Here is a 23,322-nt window from a genome sequence, read left to right as displayed (position 1 = left end):
CCAGATTGTAGTAAGATCACTGGCATGCCAGGAAGGACTTCCATAGCTCCTTTGAGGCAGGGAGCCTGAAAGCCATTGAATACATCTCAGGCTGGGTTTCCTGGAAGGACTTTGTAAACACTGATGCCACATGTTAAATACACCTTTGTAATGGTGAGCTTGTTCATATTTGGTTAAGTGAGGCTAATTTTCAACATGAGACTCCTGACATGGCCTTGGATGCACAACTGATTTGTCCAATTATATCTTGGGTAGAAAGGGGACCAAGTCCTCACCAAACCTATGCAAATAACTATATTGTTGTGCAAAGTAAAGAAACTAATAAATGTATTATTTTCTGAGTTCAGAGGTGTCGAGAACCAGATATCATTAAAAGTGTCATAGTTCAGTTGCTAAAGCATAGCGTACTGAAGTGGGATAGATTAAAAGTGGAAGAAAAAAGGTTTCCTCTTATACATATCAGAACTAGAACATTAAAAAATTACAATATTCCAAAGTAAATAACTATCATTTAACTTTAAGTCTGTGTTTCTCTCATCGGTTCATTCAGCCCTATGAAACTGAATTTATTCCGCTGGATCTTGTGTCAGCAGCTCCTTTCATGACATTATCTACTTCTGAATTAAAAAGAACTCTAGGAGTTCTGGTCAGTCCCCTGATACACTCTGACAGTCGTCCTGATAATCTCGGCTTTATCACTCTGGAGCTTGTCTTTGTTATATCAATAGTTATTGGTATCCAGTATGGTCCTTTCCTCGAGACTGTGAGTTTTTTTGTTGTTGAGGACATAGATTCTAGCCTGCAGGCCTTCAAGAAAAGGTCAGAGGAGAGGGAAAATCACCTGTAGACCAGACTGTGTGTCTGATGTTCATTTTGTGTAGTAAATAATCATTTCAAAATGGGGGGGGGGAGGATAGATTCTCTGTTGGGATGTAATACATAACTGTTTGCTGAGAGTTCAATTAATGTCCCCTCTTGGGCAAAAACATATTATGGATACCAAGAGCCCTGGCAAATCAGGAAACTCCTGTTCCCTTCTGTAACATGGGCACTTTGTGAAACATTCATAACGTTTAACTATTACAGAACTATTTTTTGATTTGATAGATCATTTGTTGTTTAGCTTTTACAGCTGTGTTGAGCTGATTAAGAAACCTGCAAAAACAATCCTAATTATTTCTATCATCCTTTTAAAAATAAGATTAAAGAATAAATTTTTGTGAGTTCCCGTGGGAACTTTGGGACATCACAAAGACGTTTAGGTGGAAAGGATATAGCAGTGTTTTCCCTAAATTATGGTCCGATTTGGGGATGGCAACATCAAGAATTATGAGAGGAAATTCGGCCACTTGAATAAGATAGAAACAATATCTTGTTTACTTATTGATCAAAGTGGCAATGGAATACTTAAATATAAAAGGAGGTGACACAATTTCGTGAAACCTTAGCTCCTTAAGAATCCAAGGGATGATAAGTAAGCACAGAGCACAGAAATTATTCTGGTGAGAATTGGAAGCTTGCTATCTAGACGGAGGACACAGAAGGTAGTGAATAAAACCGTGTACTCTCCCTTGTAAAATCAGGCTACATGCTCTACGATCAATTTATCATTTTAACAGAAATAAAATTCTAGTTTTAAATTAATATCAGAGCTGGCAGGAAGGATTCTGCATCTCCTCCTACCTCCTTTGTTAAACTGATCTCATGAACAAGCCCATCGGCCCTGAGCAAACTTCCAAAATTTTAGCACACGCCTTTGATTATTTCAGATTCATCATTTGCAGGTATTCTAAGCCAAAAATCTAATTTATATAAACCTCTTACAACTTCCTAAATTCAAGTTTTTGTCTCTCATTATTCTTTTCCACATTCGGGAGCACCCAGACACTTTTGGGTCAAACTTACCCCTCCTTTCCCTTAAGAGACACATTCCATTGCCCTGAAAGTAGAAGCCCTTTGTCATTACTCCTAGTGTATAGTCTTAACCGTTTATGTTGATTAAAACTTTTAACTAAAGCAACTAAATTTTATCTTAGAGAAATGAGATCTAGGTAGGTAATGGAGAACTCCCACTCATACACCATCACTTACGTAGATCAGAAAACTCACAAGAACATGTACCGTGATCCCCTAGCCTACACACATGCCTCTTAACATCTTCTCAAAGTGGCAAAAGGAACACATCCATTAACAGGACCCAAAGACATAACTACTCTGTACCATGAAAATAAGAAGCAAAAATAGTTATATTTACATATTAAGACTCTACTAAGTAAGGAAGATTTCTGGATTCTATTTTTTTTGAGATTTTGTTTATTTATTTATTCATGAGAGACACACAGAGAGAAACAGAGACACAGGCAGAGGGAGAAGCAGGCTCCATGTGGGGAACCTGATGCGGGATTAGATCCCAGGTCCCTGGGATCACACTCTGAGCCAAAGGCAGATGCTCAACCACTGAGCCACCCAGGCGTTCCTCTGGATTCTATTTTATTTAGAAATTACCTACATACCCAAAAATCATTCATTATTTTACTCAATTTAATCTTAGTCTGTGATTTTAAAGTTAACTAAGGATGTTGGAAATTATGTTCAAACTGACACATAGCTGCGGTTGCTATAAAATATTTTTTAGAATTATCATTCAATGTAGTTAAAATTTTTATATTTTTCATAATCCTCAATATTAGGAGTAATATCAGGAGTAATATCAGCTTATCTAATCAGTAAATTAGTTTTAAAAGTTTAGGAAATTCAGATTGACTAGTTTCTTCATGAAAAAACATACTGAAACTTGCTTTTAAAGATTCTTATATTGTACCTCATGCTAATAAAACCAGAGAAAATATGTATAACTACTGCTAAGCCATAATGACTTAATCAATTAGATTTTCTTAAAGATTCACCTTGATTACTTGAATTTTGATTCTTATAGAAATGCTTCTTAGCTAGTATTTTCTGTAAGAAAGGATTTTTGTAAGTCAGCCCATTTAAAGTATCAGAAGTTCAGTTTCTTTATTTTCGGGGTAATTCTGGGAATATGTGTAATTTATATAAGTGCTTAAAATCTCTACAAAGCAATTATTTAATTTCATTTATGAGACATTGTAATCTAATTAATTAATACCCTTCAGGAAAAGGAACATATTTCACACTCAGAGAAAAGTAAAGGCTTTTCTTAATTACACACAAATCTTCAGAGAGCCTGTAGCTTCAGTTCTAGAAATGCCATCACCAGTCATGAATAGACAGAAATATAAAAATTCACTGGTCCAGACCTCAAAGGGCTATCCTTCATTCCAGGAAGAACAAAATATTTTCTTAATTGATTTGAGGTCACAAATGACCCAAGAGACCAACAAACAGAAGAGACTAACAAACCGGTTTCTTCCCCAGCAGTGTATAGATGCCATCATCATTCCAGTAGAAATCACCACACGATCAGCCCAAAAATCTGAGGTCCCACTCATTGTAGTCACCAATGGCAAACAACATACTGATCGTGTACATATCAGAAGCAGAGCTAAAGTTGGTCAAGGACCAGAAATTAAAAGAAAAACATTGCCTTAGATCAAAGAGAGAGAGTCAAGGAAGATGAAGTTTTATTTTCATTTGCGATCCACCCCAGGAGCCAAAATAGCATGCTACGCTGACCAGCCTATGAGGTCCAGTTCCCACGCATCATAGCTGAGTAGGTATTGGCGGGTTAGTCCACTTGGCAATCTCAGAAAAGTCTCCAGAGCAAGTATAATTACTATAATTTTCAAAAAGTTAAAAACATACAAATATAGAATAAACATGTTAAAGATTTACTGACTCTTCAATAAGGGAAGCAGTAAGATTGGTAAGGATAGTTAAAATTGCATTTTGAGGAACTGGGGTCACATAGTTTACCAAAAAAGGGGTGGAGGGCATTCTGAAATAGTAATAGTCATTATAATGTTGTAAGCTAAATATAGTTCCCCAAAGATGTCAACACGGATCCTGAGGACCCATATTCATGTGATTTGACCTGGCAAAAGAGATTCTGAAGATGCAAGTTAGGTTAAGGATCTTGAGATACGGGGATGATCCTAGATAACCTGGGAAGGCTCAATTTAATTACAAGTCTTCAAAAGCGGAAGATGAAGGCAGAAATGCAGGTCAGAATGATGTGATGTGAGAAGGACTTGCTCTTGCTGACTCTGAAGATGGAGCAAGAGGGCCGTGTGCCAAGAAACAGAGGCCTCTGCAAGCTGCAAATGGCTCTGGGTTTACAGTTAGCAAGCGCAGGGGGACCTCTGCTCTACCCCTGAAAGGAACTGAATTCTTCCAACAGCTGGAATGAACAGGAAAAGGATTCTTCCCTTGAGCTACAAGAAGGGAAGGCAGTCTACCTACAATTTTGATTTTTGTCTGGTGAGACCCGCTTTGAACCTCTGACCTTCAACTCTGAAAAATAATAATTTTGTGTTGTCCTAAGCCACTGAGTTGTAATAGTAATTTGCTACGGCAACGATAGAAAACAAACACACCGAGACAGATAAAATTTGTTAACATACTATAGGCAGTAAAACTGTAACCTTTGAGTTCCCTTTTCTACCTGATGGATACCTACATGGTGCATTTAGCTTCACGAGAGTGATTTCATAACTACTGGTAATAGCAAAGTCAAGCATAGGCACAGTACTCTAGACACGTAAACAATCTGTGTCTGAATCTGCCATACGGTTCCCCACTGACACTGAAAGAGCACTCTACTCACCTTTTGCCTTCTTTCCAAGTTTAGTTAACTTTTTTACCAGATGAGATGAGGAAGTATCATTCCATTTTTGAGACTATAAGCTCCATGAGGGCATCACTTATTTGTATGGATTCTTGTTGTCTTAGCGCAATGCCTAACCCACGGCAGGTGCTAAATGAATGTTTGTTGGTTGAATAAACCTCTCCAACCTCATCTCTGAATGTTTCCTGCTGTGAAATCTAGGACTCAGCCAGAGTGAGCTCCTCCTATTCTTTAAATATAAACAAACAAGCCATGCTCTCTCTTGCCATGAGACTTTTGCATTTCCTTTTCCCTGGCCTGGGGCCCTTGTGTCCATCCAGGTGGACTGGCAAGCAGCCCTACCTTAGTTTTTGGCTTAGACAACACCTCCTCTGGGAAGTAATGTCTGGACACCTCATCTTCCCACATGTGATTGCCTCTGCTCTCACAACCTCCCTGCTTAACGACACAGCACTTAACACATTTGCCTTGTGCAGACCTCCCCTTAATGGTCTCATGAAGCAAACTGTCATAGTTTAAGCAGCAATTCTATAGAGTCAGACTGATGAGGTTTAAACCCTGGCTTTGCAACTGACTAGCTGGGATCTTTTAAGTTAATTGGTCTTTTTGTGACTCAGTTTTCTTATGAGTAAAACAGGCATAAAATGAATGCATCTGCTATGTACAGCTATGGTGAGGGTCAAATAACAAGGACTTAGAGCTTGGGATATGGCTAGCATGAGGGAAGCAATTATTGCTTTGTAAGTTCCTTGAAATCAGAACCACCATCTTGTTCAACACTGTCCTCAGTTTCTGCTGCAGAATGCCTGACTAGAGTAAGTGCTCAGTACCCTTTGGTAACTTGAGTAAAATGGCGGGCCAATGAGGAGGCCAAAACCATCCTTTTGGGGCCCCAGAATTGGAGATAAAAGAGCAGTGTCTTGATACTGTGATAAGCTACCCAGAGAGGCTTACCTCCAAAGCCAGGTGAGGTCTTCCCCCAAAAGTCTGGAAGTCAAAGAATTAAGCAACACCGGTTCTCCCAGGAAGGGGTTGTTGACTTAAGCCTTCTGGGACATATGCTTCATTATATCACAGGTATAAGCAACCAGTTCCAAAAGGAGTATGGATTCTTAGCAATGGCAATCCCTTCTATTCCCACCTCCCCAGTATGCATGTGCACATGTGCACACACAGATACACACACACACACCTCCCTCTATCCCACCCTCATGCTTCCTAGATCAGGAAATTCTCCAGCAGGAGCACCTGGGTGGCTTAGTCGGTTAAGCATCTGCTTTTGGCTCAGGTCATGATGACCTCAGTGTCCTGGGATTGAGCCCCATGTTGGGCTCTCTGCTTAGGGGGGAGTCTGCTTCTCCCTCTGTATGCATGCTCTCGCTTTCTCTCAAATAAATAAATAAATCTTAAAAAAGAAAAGGGAAATTCTCCAGCAGCCTTGAGACCCATTCCACTGATGCTAGGGATCAGCCTTTGAATTTCTCAGGTTTGCATAGATCCAGGGTGTCCCTTGGAGAAATATCAAAGTGCTGGCTCTGGCTGAGGAAACATAGCACCACTCTTTCATTTGTTTGACTACTGGGGTTGCTAGCTGAGCCATCACATCCTTTTTGGTGCCCAGACTGAGAATCATCCACCTTTAGCCTTTCTGCCCTGTGGGGTCTGGAAGCACCAGCCTGGCCAGGAACAGTGCAGAACCACCCATAACAGGTAGAGCCTGCAATGGTTTTAATCAAACTCACACTACTGTAGGCATCTGTGTTCAGTCCCCACAGAGTGAAAAGAGGGCATAAATTATGAGAAAGACAGAATCACTTTGCAGAAATTACCCCAAGCCAGCATGGAATTTGTACATGGACAGAAACTGAGAGTTAGTATGAATTTTTAAAGACCTGGCCTTATTACATGCTGAACCAGTGTGGGCTGCATACAAATGAGCAATGATGAAGGCTCCGCAAGGATGGTCTACACCCTTCCATTTGGCCATTTGTTACTGAGCGAGGTTTTAGAATCATTACTTGTGCAATTCTCATTTTAATGTTTTTATTCCCCTAACATGAAGGAGCTTGAAAACACTACATAAACAGAAGCATTAAAAATTGAAATAAAACTAAATGGCACCTCCTTGAATTATTATTCTTGCTTTGCCTTTGAGAAAGATGAGCCAGGAAAGTTACACAGAGTGTCATAGGTCATACAGCATTATAGCCACAGAGACCAGACCCCTGGCTACCAGATTTCTAGAAATACTGCCTCATTCTGTGAGTTGGGTTCTGTTTTTCCACCACCATAAAACTCAGCAAGCACTCCCTTGAATGGGGGGAAGACTGAACACAGTGTCTGATAGAGCAGATATTCGAGGAAAAAATACAGTTGAATTTTGTGGCTGAGAATATCTTAACAGAGAATAAGGGCATTCAAAAAGCTTAACAGTATTGGTGAAGAGTGTTCCACATGCCATGCCCAGACTGACTTTCTGCCTCTTGTCCCCCTGAGGAGAGCAGCTTGTTGACATTTGAAGGGTCATTGTCCCAAAAGGCAGCTTGCCCAGATCCGTGACATGGCCAGAAGTCACAAGACCAAGCAGAAAAGACACAAAGAAGCTCCCTCTCTGGCCCCAGCATCTCTGGCTTGAATAAAAGATAGCATTTTAGCAGTACTGCACTACAATTTCAAAGAATAGGCTGGCATCATCCCTTTGAGAATATCATCCGGGGTCCATGTGAGGAAAGAATAGGAAGTAGAATTTTATCAAGCCTTGTCCCCTCCCACCACTTCCATCCTCTCCAGCTCTCCCAGGTGGGTGGGCAGGTAGGTAAACACCGATGTTGTAATTGGATCAAGACCCTGCCTCGACAAAGGAGGAGCAGAATATGCAGTTCATCCTTGAACAACACAGGTTGGAACTGCACGGGTCCACTTATATGCAGATTTTTTTTACAGTACATTGTGTTTTCTCTTATGATTTTTTTAAAGATTTTATTTATTTTTTCATGAGAGACACAGAGAGAGAGGCAGAGACACAGGCAGAGGGAGAAGCAGGCTCCATGCAGGGAGCCCCATGTGGGACTCAACCCCCAGGACCCCGGGATCATGCCCTGGGCCCAAGGCAGGCAGACAGACGCTCAACCACTGAGCCACCCAGGCGTCCCTCTCTTATGGTTTTCTTAATAACATTTTCTTTTCTCGGCCTCTATGACAAGAATACAGTATATGATATATGCGACATGACATAGGAAATACAGGCTGATAGATTGTTTCCATCATCAGTAAGGTCGACAGCAGCTCTCCTTTGTTCAGTCTGGGGGGTCAGAAGTCACACAGGGGGTTGGGACTGCGTGGTGGTTGGCGTTCCCAACCTCCTGTGTGGTTCAAGGTCATCTGTAGCTTGCCAGAGGCCCCCTTTCCCAGCTTCTAGCCTGATGTTTTTCGGTTTCCTCTGCCCAGGAGCGCCCTGCCCGGCAGAGCCCGGGCTGCCAGACTCTGCGGCCTTCACCGCCTCCCCCAGCCTGCAGCCTCCGTGGGTGTGCGGCCACGTCCTGTGTCACCATCAGTACCTGGTGTGGGGCGGTGGCTGCTACCTACCAGGTAGTATGTTTCTCTTTTAACGCAAGTCTTGAGATGATATTTTTTTAACTGTCTTTTAAAACTGAGTACGTATATTACTTGAATAGAAATTATATAAAGGAAGAAAATCACAGGGGCCCTTTCGATGTTGTACGTTAGTTTTCCCCTCTGTAGGTCAAATGATTGCATTTCTAAAGCCATTCCCTTTGAATCAGTCATTTTCCACTTTTTATTCTTTGATGTGATTGATTCTCCCCTGTGTACTCCCCCAGGAAAGTCTAAAATGCTTCCCAACAGGAGCCTAAAATACATGTGGTCTGATATATGCTTCCACATTCTCAATTTTTAAAATATCTTTTTTTACGTCTTTCTTGGTATTTACCACCAATGTCTAATTAGTTTATTATTATTTCTTAGACCATGAAATCCCTATTTATTTATTTATTTATTTATTTATTTTTAATGGAGGTATAATTGACATACAACATTCTATTAGTTTCAAGTGGACAACATAATTACTCGATGTTTGTCTGTATTGAGAAATTATTACCACAGTAAGTCCGGTTAACATTTGTCACTGTATATAGTTAGCAAATTTGTGTGTGTGTATGTGATGTGAACCTTTAAGATTTACTCTCTTGGCAACTTTCAAATATACAGGACAATATTATTAACTTTAGTCACCATGCTGTACATTCCAAACCCATGACATATTTATTTTACAATTGGAAGTTTGAGCCTTTTGACCACCTTCACCCATTTGGCCCACCTTCACCCCCACCTCTGGCGACCACTGACCTGTTCTCTGTATCCATGACCTTGCTTTTTATTTTTTTTTTGTTTTTTGTTTTTTAGATTCTCTATGTAAGTGAAATCATATGGTATTTGTCTTTCTCTGACTTACTTCACTTGGCATAATGTACTTCTAGGTCTGCCCACGTTGCTGGAAATGGCAATGTTTCATCCCTTTTTATGGCTGAATGATACTCCTTGGTGTGTGTGCGTGCACATGTGTGTGTGTGTTTGTGTACACCACATCATCTTTACCCATTGGTGAATATCCAGGTTGTTTCCATAGTTCAGCCATCGTACATAATAATGTCTCAATGAACGCAACGTATGTATAACTTTTCAAACTAGTGTTTTTATTTTCTTCAGATAATTATCCAGAGGTGGAATTGCTAGATCAATGGTAGATTTGTTTTTAATATTTTGAGGAATCTTCATACTCTTTTTTTATAGTGGCCACACCAATATGCATGCCCACCTACAGTGCACCAGGAGAGATTCCATTTCTCCACATCCTCACCAGTACTTGTTATTTCTTACCTTTTTGACAATAGCCATTTTGGCAGGTGTGAGGTGGTATCTCATTGTGGTTTTGGTTTGCATTTCCCTGACGTTTAGTGATGTGGAACATATTTTCCTGTGTGTGTCCTACATCTGGATGTCTTCTTTGGAAAAATGTCTATTCAGATCCTCTGCCCATTATTTCATTGGATTGTTGTTTTGCTATTGAGTTGTAGGAGTTCTTTATATATTTTGGGTGTTATTTGCTTCAACGTGGATGGAACTGGAGGGTATTATGCTGAGTGAAGTAAGTCAATCGGAGAAGGACAAACAGTGTATGTTCTCATTCATTTGGGGAATATGAATAATAGTGAAAGGGAATATAAGGGAAGGGAGAAGAAATGTGTGGGAAATATCAGAAAGGGAGACAGAGCATAAAGACTTCTAACTCTGGGAAATGAACTAGGGGTGGTGGAAGGGGAGGAGGGCGGGGGGTGGGGGTGAATGGGTGACGGGCACTGAGGGGGACACTTGACGGGATGAGCACTGGGTGTTATTCTGTATGTTGGTAAACTGAACACCAATAAAAATTAATTTATTAAAATATATATATATATTTTGGGTGTTAACCTGTTATGAAATATGTGATCTGAAAATATTTTCTCCCTTTCCATTGGTTACCTTTTCCTTTTGTTGATGCTTACCTTTGCTGTCCAGAAGTTTTTTAGTGTGATGGAGTCCCATTTGTTTATTTTTCCCTTCTGTTGCCTTTGCTTTTGGTGCCAAATCTAAAAAAATCATCAGCAAGACTGCTGTCAAGAAGCTTCCATTTGTGTTTTCTTTTAGGAGTTTTATGGTTTTAGGTCTTCCCTTCAAACTTTTAATTCATTTTGTGTTAATTTGTGTGTATGGTATAAAATAGTGGTCTACTTTCATTCTTTTGCATGTGGCTGTCCACCTTTCCCAGCACCACTTAATGAAAAGACTGTCCTATCCCCATTGTATATGCTTGGTTCCTTTGCCGTAAATTGACCATCTATGTATGGGTTTACTTCCATCCCATTGACCTATGTGTCTGTTTGTACATTAGTACAATAATGTCTTCATTACTACAGCTTTGTGATAGAGTTTGAAATCAGGGAGCATGATCCTTCTAGCTCTGTTCCTCTTTCTCAGGACTGCTTTGGCTGTTCCAAGTCTTTTGTGATTCTATATGAAATTTATGGGGTTTTTTTCTCTTTCTATGAAAAATGCCATTGGAATTTTGATAGGGATTGCCCTGAATCTGTACATTGCTTTGGGTGGTATGGACATTTTAACAGTATTAATTCTTCCAATCTACAAGGATGGATTTTATCATTCCATTTTATCTTTCCCCCTATTTGTGTCTTCTTCAATTTCTTTCATTGGTGTCATAATTTTCAGTGAATAGGTCTTTCATCTCCTTGGTTAAATGTATTCCTATGTGTTTGGTTCTTTTGATCCAATTTTAAATGAGATTGTTTTCTTAATTCCTCTTCCTGATTGTTCATTATTGGTGTATAGGAGCACAATAGATTTCTGGATATTGATTTGCATCCTGCAACTTTACTGAATTCATTTATCAGTTCTAACAGTTTTTTGGTGGATTCTTACAGGTTTTATATATATATATATATATATATATATATATATATATATATATATTACCATGTCGTCTGCAATAGTGACAGTTTTACCTCTTTCTTTCCATTTTGGATGTTTTTCATTTTTTTCTTGCCTAGTGCTGCGGCTATGACTTCCGATATTAAGTTGAATAAAAGTGGTGAGAGTCAGCATCTTTATCTCATTCCTGATCTTAGAGGAAAAGCTTTCAGCTTCTCACTATTCAGTATGATGTTAGCTGTGGGCTTGTCATATATGGCCTTTATTATGTTGAAGTATGTTTCCTTTATACCACTTTATTGAGAGCTTTTATCATAAATGGATGTTGAATTTTGTCAAATGCCTTTTCTGCATCCACTGAGATGATCATATGATTTTTATCCTTCATTTTGGTAATGTGCTGTATATTAAATACCCCTTGTATGCCAGGTATTGTATTCAGAAGTATTCAATAGTCACCAGACAATCATGGCTCCTGCCTTTAAAATCTTCCAGTTGGATTTATAAGTTTATGAGTCCTAAATCCTTTCCTTCTTCTTGCTTGGAGAAATCCATCCTTTTCAGTGTTTGTGGTGTGTGCCAGCCTCACCTGCGCATAGTGGACAGAGCAGGAGTATGGGCCATCTTCCTGGTTCAACCTGTCCAGAGCACAATGTAAATATGGATTGCAGTGGTGGGAGAGAAGCACAGCCTTCTGTCTTTTGCCTCACCATTCAGAGGCTCCTACTGTGTATGACAGTCCCTCCCAGGGCCACACTACAGCTAGTTACCCTTTCAGGCACCTGCTCTCCTGCTGACTTGCTTGGTCATGATCTAGCACACCAGATGCCAGAACTTTCCATTTCCTCACATCGAGTACAAATCGCACAGCATTATGTAAGACAGACACCAGCACAGCCCTCTTGGTGTTCCTCCCTTGGCAAATGGAGATGACAAGTGTATGCTGTGGAGCAGGTTACAGCTGTGTCTGAGGCAGTTACTTTCCTAAGCCCTCAGCTAACCTGAGGGATAAGTAGTACCGAGAAAGGAGTGGAAACTATCAGAGCTCGAGCTCACTTGCTCAAGACCACACAGGATTTGAACTCAGGTCTTGCTAGATCCATAGCTGGTGCTTTCCCTACTACACTAGACTTGATGAAGCAAAGTGAAGGGCTTTGTTCTGAAAAGCAGGGAGCAGTTTGCTGAAAGGAACGAACCTAGAATCTTTGCCGTCTTACTGGAAGTTGTGGTGTTCCCCCTCCAGTTGTGGAACTGGAGTCTTCCCTCTCACAACCCAAAGAAAAGCTGAGTATCTGCTGGTGGAAGAGAACTGACAAGAAAGAGCTCAGGGTTGGGACGCCTGGGTGGCTCAGCAGTTGAGCGTCTGCCTTTGGCTCAGGGCATGATCCTGGGATCCAGGACCGAGTCCTGCATTGGGCTCCTGGCGGGGGGCCTACTTCTCTCTCCGCCTATGTCTCTCTCTCTCTCTGTGTCTTTCATTAATAAATAAATAAAATCTTTTTTTTTTTTTTTTTTTTTTTTAAAAAGAAGGAGCTCAGGAGAGCTTTGCCAGGAAGAGGTGAAGTCACCGGTGCCCCCAGTCAACTATGGCGAATGCTTCCCTCCTCAACAACTTTATAGTTGAGCTGGGGCAGCATGCTGCCAGACGTTCCAGTGAAATCCCAGAAAGATGGGCTGAGGTCAGCTAAAATTGAGACTCATTCCCAGAGGATGTCATGAGCTGACTGTTGGGGTACTGTTGAGTACCTCATCGTATCCCGCAGGTTACAGTCATGGTGGCCAATATGTGGCATGTGCTGGCTCTGGGCAGGACTCTGGGCTGGGCTTATGCTTGCAGCCATGAGACTGGCAGCGCCCATGGGGTGGTGAAGTGGCAGTCAGATGGATGAGCCTCCTGCAGAAAGAGAAAGGCTAAAGTAGGGTAGCTCCCAGTTACACCTCTGCAAGTGTGAAGAGTAGCCCTTGCCCCAGTGCAGCTGATAGCTGCTGTGGCCTGCGTAAGACAGGGCACAAATACCTGATGGTAAGTGACACTCGTTCATTCAGGGGACACCCATAGGCCGATGAGAAGACAAGGCTTACAAGATGCTAGCACTCCATCTTGAGTGCCTGTCTTCTGAGCATCATTCTACAAATTTTACAAAAGAGAGAAAGCACTACCAGAAGGCTTCTTAACTTGCTTGAGGTCGTGGGGTTGGTGTGTGGCAGACATGGGATTGGAACACTAGAGTATCTGACCACGAAGCCTGTATCTTTCCACCAAATAACGGATGCTGAAATAACTCTACAGTGGTTCACAAAATGAATTTCAGGTTGTCCACCTCTGTCTTGAAGCACTCCCTGGAGTTTGAAGAAATGCTTTGATATAAGGCCAGTGGCTTGTTCATGAGCTCAATTGGGTCAGTTGGCCGAGAGGCCTAGAACGAGCCAAGCTATGGTAGAAACTCTTCCTGAGAGCCAGTTCACACTGGAGAGGGACAGACCGTGGGCCCTGGCATTACAGCCCAGTTAGATGCTCTCCGCAGCAGACACAGATCCTTCAAGAAAGGACTTGCTGTCCAACTGGGGACATGCTGGCAGCAGATGTCTCTTGTTATTGGCATTCAGGATCACTCAGCTCCGCTACAGAGTGCCCTCTCACCTGGGGCTGCACCCATTCCATATGGCCCCTATTCAGTGGTGCAAGGCCTGGCCATTTGGGCCCAACACGGAGTAGGTGATTCTGGCTCCCAGATCCCCACCACGTTGGCTGAGGCTCTGTAGGCCGTACATCATATGGACTTCTCCCGCTGTTCGTCACCATTCCCTTACCTCACAGGTCCTGACCCCGACAGATATCCAGCACTCCAGGCTGTCTCAGCACCTGCTCTCAGACACCAACCTACAACAGTGCTGAACACCGTCAGGGTTCACCACATGTGTGAGCAGAGGGCTGAACGTGAGAGATACGCAGGAGCAGCACAGCCCTGGCTGTGAAGATGCTCACCATCAGGCGCAAGGGGAGAAATGTGGGTGGCCCAGCTCAGACTCCCTTTGCAGGAGATGAGCTCAGAGTAAAATCCCCCTCCCTCTGCCCCAGCACCAGTACAGCGGGGCTGTCCTCGGCATTCAGGCTGCTGATGGAGAATCACACAGGACTAGGGCCCCAGCAGATCTTCTGGTCCCGGGTGCTTCCTTCTTCCCAGCTGACATGCCAGTTACTTTGCTCATAGCCTTCTCTTCATGGTCACTGACACCATCCTGGTCCAAGCCACTGGCATCTTCACCGGCCTCTCCACCAGCCCCATCTCTGACCCCTGCTTCCAGTCAGTCACTCTCCCCACCACATCCACAGTAACTCAAAATACGAGGCAGATCACTGCACCCACTGCTTAAAACTTTCCAGTGGCTTCTTACTGCTTTTAGAATAAAATCTACACCATTCATATAGTCTAGGATGTTCTCCATGGCCTGGCCCTGCCTCTGTTTCAGATTTCAGCAAATATTTTTTTGAATGTCTGCCATACGCCAAGAGATGTGTTATGTGCTGGCGATACAACAGTGAACAAACAAAGTTCTTCCCTCCAGTGAGCCTCCACCCTAGTGGGGAGAGACAGACAACAAGCAAGCAAATAAATAACAAATGTGTCAGATCATGGTAAATATCCTGGAAGAAAAAAAGGGAGGTTTCAGAGGTAGATGTGGAGGGAGGGGGCAGCTGGGCAAAGGAGAAGGCAGAGTGTTCATACTAATTTGACATTTTGGCAGAGACATAAAGGGCTTTAAGAGAGGGAGCCATGTGGATATCTGGTGTGGGGAATGGGGGCAGGAAGTACTCCAGCAGAGGAAGAGGCAAGTGCAAAGGCCCTGAGGTGGGGGTGTGCTCAGCATGTTTCAGGAAGCACAGTGGGTGAGAAGGGGTGGAGGAAGAGCCAGGAGCACGTAGGGTCTCATGGGTGATCATGCCACTGTGTAATGCACGCGTGTTACATATATCACATCGTGGTCTGAGTGAGGTGGGAGCTCTGAGAGGGTTTGCGCAGAGCAGCACCATACCTGATTTATGTTTCTGGTGGGGAGGGCTGGGAGTGGAAGCCTGAGACCTGGCAGGCTTCCTCCTACTGGGCTGGACTGGGATGGGGCAGGGGAGGTGAGACACGGTGGCCAGAGTCTAGTCCTGTGGAGCTGCCTGGACTTGCTGGCGGTTGGCTCTAGGATATGAGAGAGGGTCAGAGATCCCCCCGAGATTTGGGACCTGGGCAGCACCGGAATAGCGTTTCTCCTTCCTGAGATGGGAGAGACAGTGGGGTGGGCAGGGTGGGTAGGGAAATCAGGAGCTCCTCTTGGACATGCCAGGTTCACCGTTGCATCTCTTACCCCTCATTCACTGTGCTCTCACACTAGTTGTCCATCAGTTTCTAGAAGATCAATTCACTGGAAGGCCTTGCCCTGTGGCGCCCGCGGCCAGCTCCTCCCCAGTGTGTGTGGACAGTGGCAGCTGCCAGGTGACACACAGACCGGGCTCCGACCCTCAGGCACTTTCTCCCGTCAAGGTCTCCCGCGGGACAGTCCCTTCCTGTTCATGCGCTGAAAGTTAGCTCCCATCCCCTTCCAGCCACATAGGTGTGCTCTCTGTGGGCGCTACTTATCCCCATCTATGACTTTTTTGTTTGTTTGCTGTTTATTTGCTAGGCTCTTAGCTCCACAGGAGTCAGACCATGGCTCTCCCCCTCCTCAGCCCTTAGCTCAGGGCCTGGCACGTGCTGGTTGATCAATAGACATTTGTTAATGGAATAAGAAGGAACGACCGCCCTATGCTGCAGGGGCTCGCAGCCTGGGAGAGGAGATGTCACCTAGTGTTAGTTACGCGTGGGAGAGAGCGAGCGCAGACGGGGCCAAAGGAACAGGGTCTGGGGAGGGCCGAGGCTCAGAGACAGGGTGGAGCCCGGAGGGCGTCGGGAGGAGGCGGCTCCGGGCAGAGCGCGGGAGCTGGAGCCGGCGCAGCGCCGCCTGGCAGCAGGCGGGGGAAGGGGGATGAAGGCCGGGCCCAGGTGCGGCGGGGGCGGGGGGCGGGGCGATGTTGGATGGGAGGGTGCAGAGCTGGTGGGGGCAGGTGGGGGGCGGGGGAGGGGCAGAGCTGCCGGGGGCAGGTGGGGGGCGGGGGACAGAGCTGGCCGGGGGCGGGGGGGAGGAGGGTGGGCAGAGCAGGCCGTGTGGCCCGGTCCCCTGCAGCCCCGCGCGGGGGCAGGGTGCGCGGCGCTCCACCCAGACGGGGAGCGGCGGGCGCGAACTCCAGCGGCCGCGGCAAAGCCACCGCAGAGCCCCTCCCCAGGCGGCCGGGGGCGGCGCGGCAGGTGCCGCCGTCACGCAGAGGGTCGCTCCCCAGCACGTCCTCCCGGACGGGGCACGAAAGAAGCCCCCTGGGCCGAGCCACCAGGCCCGCCGGCCCACGGCGAGTCCTCAGCGCAGCCCGGGCTCGACCCCCGCCGCCGCCCTCGCCGCGTCCGCGCGGGGAGGTTCTGGCCTTGAGCGCCCGCGCCCTGCGCACCCGTGCGAACTGGCGCTCCGGCCGGCCGAGGGCAGGCGGCTGGCGAGTACCAGCGCTCTCTGCGCGTCCGCGCCCCCGCCCCCGCCCCCGCCCCCCCTCCCCCTTCCCTCCCCCTCCCCCTCCCCCTCCCCGCGGGCTAAGGCTTCCGCGCGGGGGGCCTCGTCGCCGGCGGCAGGGTCGGGTTCCCGTGCGCAGGGCCGGGGCAGGGGAGGACGGGACGGCGATGCTGGCGGTGCCATCGGGACACAGGCGGTCTGGCACAGCTGCTGGCGACTGCTGGCGCTGGGTGCGCTTGGCAGCGGGTTCCGGAGCAAGCTGGGTCGAGCGATGGGCTCCTCTGCCCTGGGGTGTTTTCCTGGCCCCGGGGAGGCTTGGAAACAGGCCGGCCTCTGTGCCAGGGTTGAGGTGCTGGGCTGAAGGACAGGACCCCACTGCAAATCAGCAGTGTGTCTACGACAAAAGGGACATGCCCAAGTGAAGAAACGCCAGCCTCCCCCCGCCCCGATTTCTGGGTACCCCGGGTCAGCCCCAGGGTTTCAAGGACGATGGTGGCATATGAACAAGTGGGGGAACATAGGAAGGGCTTGGCTGTGGGTCATTCCCCTCCTCGTGCTTCGCCCTCCCCCAGACCCTGTGGGAGAGCCTCTCCCGGGGCCGGGGGTCAACCCCCCCCACCCCCCCCACCCCCCATGGCTGCACGGTGAGGGCACCGCGGCCTCAATTCCCCTCTGGAGCACCTTCCGGAGGCTCCCGCCAAGGTCACGGCTTGGTCCTCCACTGTCCCCCAGTGGTTGTCTTGCCTCACTGCACCCTGACAGCCTAGCAGGCTATTTACTTTCCTTAATTCCCTCAAACATGATAGAAATCGCATTCCTACCATATGCCTAGCCCTCTCCCTAGAGCTCTAAGGGACATAGAACCTGCCCTAAAAGGGGTATACTCTCTCCAGGAGGTGAAGGCATACCTGCAAGGGGACAGTGAAACCGAATAGAGTAACATTCACTTTCAGGGAAAGTGATATTGTGATTTGTAATAAGAAATACACATTTGGTCTTTGTCCACTCTTCTTGGCATAGAGCACCTAAAACCCTGGGAGTTTCCTAAGTAGCAAGAGTGGTCATGGTGTCTTTGGCTAGGTTAATGAGGTGACTTTTGGAATACCTCCTGAGATTAGGGGCTGATTGCCAGGAGAACCAACCTGTGGCTGGAAGTTTGGAACTCTCAGTTCCACCCCCAGACCTCTGGGGAACGGAGAAGGGCTAGAGGTAGAAGCAATCACCAATGGATATTGACTTCATCAATCAGGCCTGTGTAATGAAGCTGCCGTAAAAACTGGAAAAAAAAAAAAAAAGGACTGGGTTTGAGAGCTTCAGGGTGGTGAACACATGGAGATTCGAGGGGAGTGGTGCATCCAGAGAGAGCATGGAAGCTCTGCCTTTTCCCCACACTTTGCTCTGGGCCTCTCTTCCATCTGGCTGTTCCTGAGTTCACCCTTGTAAAATAAACCAGTAAGTAAGATGTTTCTATGAGTTCTGCGGGCCACTGTAGCAAATTAATTGAACCCAAAGAAGCAGTCGTTGAAACCTTCTATCTGTAGCCAGGCCCAGCCTGGGCCTGAGGCTGGAATCTGAGGTCTCATGGGACTGAACCTTTAACCTGTGGGATCCCATGCTGTCTTAGGGTGGATAGTGTCATCGTTTAGTTGAATTGTAGGATATCCAGCTGGTGTCTGAGAATTGCTTGATGGAATGGAGCACACACACACACACACACACACACACACACACACTAGAATTAGATCCCAGAATCCTTTCTGTCCATGTCACAAATGTGATTTGCTGGAACAGCACTGGGTCATGGAAATGTGGTTTGGGAAGAGACAGGATGAAAGGATGAAAGGTCCTGGGGGGTAAAAAGCCTGGGATTCCTGGGTGGCTACGTGGTCCCCTGTGCTCTGGAGCATGAGCTGTGCCATACTCAGGTATGACAGGTAAAGGTTACCAGTGGAATTTAGAGAGAGATTCAGCTTCAGAGTAGGTGAGCCACTGGATCTATAGAGAAATGCAGAATAATGAGGAGCATACTAACAAAATCCTTTGGTTATTGGTATTCGTCATAGCTAAAATGAAAGTGAAAGGAAGCCCTGGATTGGGCCTTGATGCTAAACCAAGATCAGATCTGGGCCTGGGTGCCTTTGCTCACTAGCCTCAAAGCTGCCTAGAAAAGGGGGAAAGTATGCAGGGGCAACAGAAAGTACCTCTGAAACCCCTGGTCGCTAAGAAAGTTGTCACTGTGGCAGGGGAAAACTAAAAAACTAATGAAAACAGGGATATGGTGTGGAGGAACAACCTCATTTTGTGGGTCAGTGTCATTAGCGAGGAAGCCTTACTAAAATGAACTGTGAAAGCATCACTAAGAGCCGCGTCTTAGGTTTTGAATGCTGCACTGCAGAGGAGCAGGTGTAGGTTGATACGGGACCCACAGCTCGCAATGGAACAGTCACACATGGTTACATGGGATCCGGACCCACAGGAGGCTCTTCTCAGGGGAGCACTGTGAGGTCGGTCTACCCTGTGAGGGGGTACTGTCTTCCCCTGTGAATGCCAAGTGGGACACCCGAGCTGAAGCAGCTAGCTGGTGGGTTTCACACGCAAGCCGCAAGCCCGTGTGGGACTGGCTGGAAGGTGACTGGGACACTCACCTGCTAAATCTGCCTGTTTCTTGGCTCTGGGGCCGAGCTGTGGCTCAGGGGGCCCCATTCGCTTGGGAACCCCATATAGCCTTGTGTTGCCTTACCTAGAGACAGTTCAGGGAGACTTCCTGCCGGCAGAGGGGGGCAGAGTGAAGGCCAGGCAGAGGTAAGCAGTCTCTCTCCTTTAAATCCCAGGAATCTCAAAACAGAGATGCAGGACGAGCCCAGCAGCTGAGCAGTGGGTAGTATAGACTCAGTAGGCTTCAAGGAGTAGTCAGTGTAAAGGGGCCCTGGTGTAACCCAGCCACAGAGAAGGGGAGGTCTGCGTGGGTCTCGACTGTGCTTGGGGTCTCCTGGCCTCCGGACTTAAGTCCCACTGTGACTTTATGTGGGAGGCATATAAACTATCCCCACTTCACAGATGGGAAAGCAGAGGCTTGGAGAGGTCAGGTATAAGGTCACACAGCTGGCAAGTGGCCAAGCAAAACTTGACGCCCCCCCCCCCACAGTCTACAGTGGCTGTCCCTGCACGAGTGCTAGTGGTCTGCGTGGTGCTCTCCTGCGATTCATGTAATTTAATACCCACCTGAACCCCACAATGCTGGAGGTTTCGTTCTGTTTTATGGAGAAGAAAAGAGCATCTCAACGACTTCATGTGCCCCATGTCTCAGACGTTGCCTAGTGGGTGGCCGAACTCAGATTCAAAATTCACGCACCGTTGCGCTGGTCACCCAGGACCATCCGTGATGCCACGAGGTTCCATCTTGTGTCCCCACCTGCCATTAAAGTCTGAGGTACTGAGCTTTTCCTAGGCAAGCCCTCGTGCCATCTCCCAACCCAAGCTGGGTGTCACCTGAGCCCTGTCCCCATCCCTAAGCCCCTGTCCCATCACGGGCAGTCAGTGGCACATGCCCTCCAAGGACAGTCCCCACCCTGCATCAGCAGGCAGGGCCGATACGTCGGTGAGTGTTGTTGCTGCTGCCATTGAGGTCTCACCGCCCCCCATTACTGGATTCTGGGATGGGGTGCTCTTCAAGACCAATGTCCCCGCGACTGCCACCAGCAGCCCTGGGCGTGTCTTGCTGGAAATGTCCCCTGCCGTTTCCCCTGGGAACCCCTTCCCTGGAGCTAGAAACTGTAGGGCATTCTTGTCGGCGTCTGGAGGCCTTGCCGGTGAGAACCGCCCCGCAGGACGGAACACTATGCCCGAGTCCAGTCGGACACGCATCCGGAGACGGGGCGACAGTGGCGTCCGCCCCTGAGCTCAGTCCCCCGGGTGGCTACACGACAGGAACATAAGAGCAGCACAAAGCCACCGCTGGAGCAGCGCAGGATCGGAACCAGGGCTCGTGCTTCTTGGGAGCTGACCTGCCAAGGGGGCCGGGCTGTATCCCGTGAGAACAGGGTAAGGAGCGGGGAGGGCGGGATGCCGTGTCCCTGCCCCGCGATGGGCGAGCAGAGGCTCGGGGAGCTTAGGGCATTGTCAGGGCTCCCGAGCCCGTCAGCGTGGTCCCCTCCCCTCCGTTCCTAAGCATGGTGACACCGCACCCAGGGCAGGCGCTCTCACAGCCACCCATCCACAGAATTTTCCAATAGGTCCGGGTGGGACCTGAGAATATGCATTTTAACAAGTTTCCCAGGGGATCCCTGGGTGGCGCAGCAGTTTGGCACCTGCCTTTGGCCCAGGGTGCGATCCTGGAGACCCAGGATCGAATCCCACGTCGGGCTCCCGGTGCATGGAGCCTGCTTCTCCCTCTGCCTGTGTCTCTGCCTCTCTCTCTCTCTCTCTGTGACTATCATAAATAAATAAAAATTAAAAAAAAAATAACAAGTTTCCGAGTACCTGGGAACTCTGAGAACGCGGCTCTAGAGGCAGGAGGCTAATGAGTAGTTTGCTCATGAGCAGCCCCAGGGCAGGGCGGAAGGCGCTGGCTTCCTTCCCTGCGCCATCGGGCCTCTGGGCTGAGGGGGGCGGCCAGTGCCCCCCCACTCCTGGAGCCGCAGCTAGCTGCCCCAAGCTCTGCACCACTGCGCCTTACAAGAGTCCAGACAGGAGACCCCGGGCGCTGACCTGTCAGGTGCAGGTGGCACCCAAGCAACAGGCTCCAGGGGCCCGGAGAGCAGAGAAGGCCGGAGGCTGAGCCAGGGAGACGCAGCCAGCCATGAGCGCAACCGGGGCAGCCCAGTGCTCCTTTTTGTGTCCAAACAACAATCTGAGTTGTGCATCCCCAGACACGTGATTTCACTGTCTCTGGATCAAGAAGCAGACACACTTGCCGCATCCAGTGCCCGGAGGGCGTGCGGCCTCCTCCCCGCCCCTGGCCCACACACAGCCCGACAGGAGACAATGACCCTTGGGAGGCAAGGAGAGGAAGGAGAACGAGGTAGCAGCCAGGGGTGGTCCACGTGGGAGCTCAGGAAAGCGCACCCCTTCTGGCCCTAGGCACTGCCCCTGCCGGTGAGGACTGGCTAAGGTCCAGGTGCAGGTGGTGGCAAGAGGTTTAAATTCACCACAGGAACTATAACCATCCTTTCCTGTGTTCTGCTTCAGGTCAGGCTGACCCGGGGCTCTTAATGGGGACAGACCGTGCAAAAGCATATAGACTGAGTGTGCGAGGGTTTGTCCAGCTGGCACACATGCTTTCTAACAATTCCACACTTTGGACCTTCATTAACAGCAGTGCAGGATCTCCAAGCAGGGAATTGTAGGAGCTCTGTCTAAAAGCCTGTGTGGAACATTAACTGCTGTGTAGCAACCATGTGTTACAGTTCCAGAGTTGCCCAAAGGTCATGCGTAAGCTCGGCAACTGGAGCCATTGTGATCATATAGCAACATCCAAACGGAAGACATAAATGATTTTCAAAAACCAGTTTTAGGGATGCCTGGGTGGCTCTGTTGGTTAAGCATCTGACTCTTGATTTCAGCTCAGGTCATGATCATGGGTCATGGAATCGAGTCCCACGTTGTGCTCTGCACTCAACAGGGAGTCTGCTTGAGATTCTCTCTCCCCCTCTCTTTTCCTTTGCCCCTCCTTGGCTTTTGAACATGATAGATAGATGATAGATAGATAGATGATAGATAGATAGATAGATAGATAGAACAAATCTTAAAAAATAAAGAAAGGCTTTTAGTATATGAAACATGCCAACACGAAGCCAGCTGTGTAGATTGGGAAGCAAAAGCCACAGTTCCATTTGTCTTATGTCTGTCCGAGATTCACAAAATTTTTAAATCGAGGTACATACAAAGCAAAACAACACAAAGGAGAAGGAGAAGCAAAATAAGAAATAAATACATGTATCATCATGGAGCTGTACCATCAACTGCTCAGATCATGCAAAACATCTGATCTCCTAGACGAAGGGGAAACACTGGTGAACAAAGACAGAGACACAGCTTTAAGTCTACAGAAAGCAAAAGAGCGGTCAGAGCCCAACAGGAAGCCTTCCCTGTCTGGCCCTGCCTGGGCCGGGGGGAGGAGTCCAGATTTCAGCTTTCCTGGGTTTACAGGAGAATGTGAAAGGGCAGGAAGACACTAGGAGTCCAGTGCCCTAATTAGCTACTTAGATCAATAGCAGCTCAGTCTTAGTTGAGGATTAGAATTATCTAGGGATCATTTATAAGTCTTAACCCCAGACCAATTAAATCAAGGTTGTGGAGAACCGCACATCAAAAAATTTTAAAACCCTTTAAGTGAGTCAATGGGCAGCCAAGGCTGAGAATCCTTGCTCTAGGATACTCTTAATGACTTTGAATATACTAGATTATTGGCAGATTTTCATAATCCGCTTTATGCCCGCTAGCCATGAAGTCAATTAAGGCCTGTCTCCAAATTC

This window comes from Nyctereutes procyonoides, unplaced genomic scaffold (assembly GCF_905146905.1).
Source record: "Nyctereutes procyonoides isolate TBG_1078 unplaced genomic scaffold, NYPRO_anot_genome, whole genome shotgun sequence".
Classification (NCBI taxonomy): Eukaryota; Metazoa; Chordata; class Mammalia; order Carnivora; family Canidae; genus Nyctereutes; species Nyctereutes procyonoides.
Note: the sequence above shows the minus strand (reverse complement) of the source record.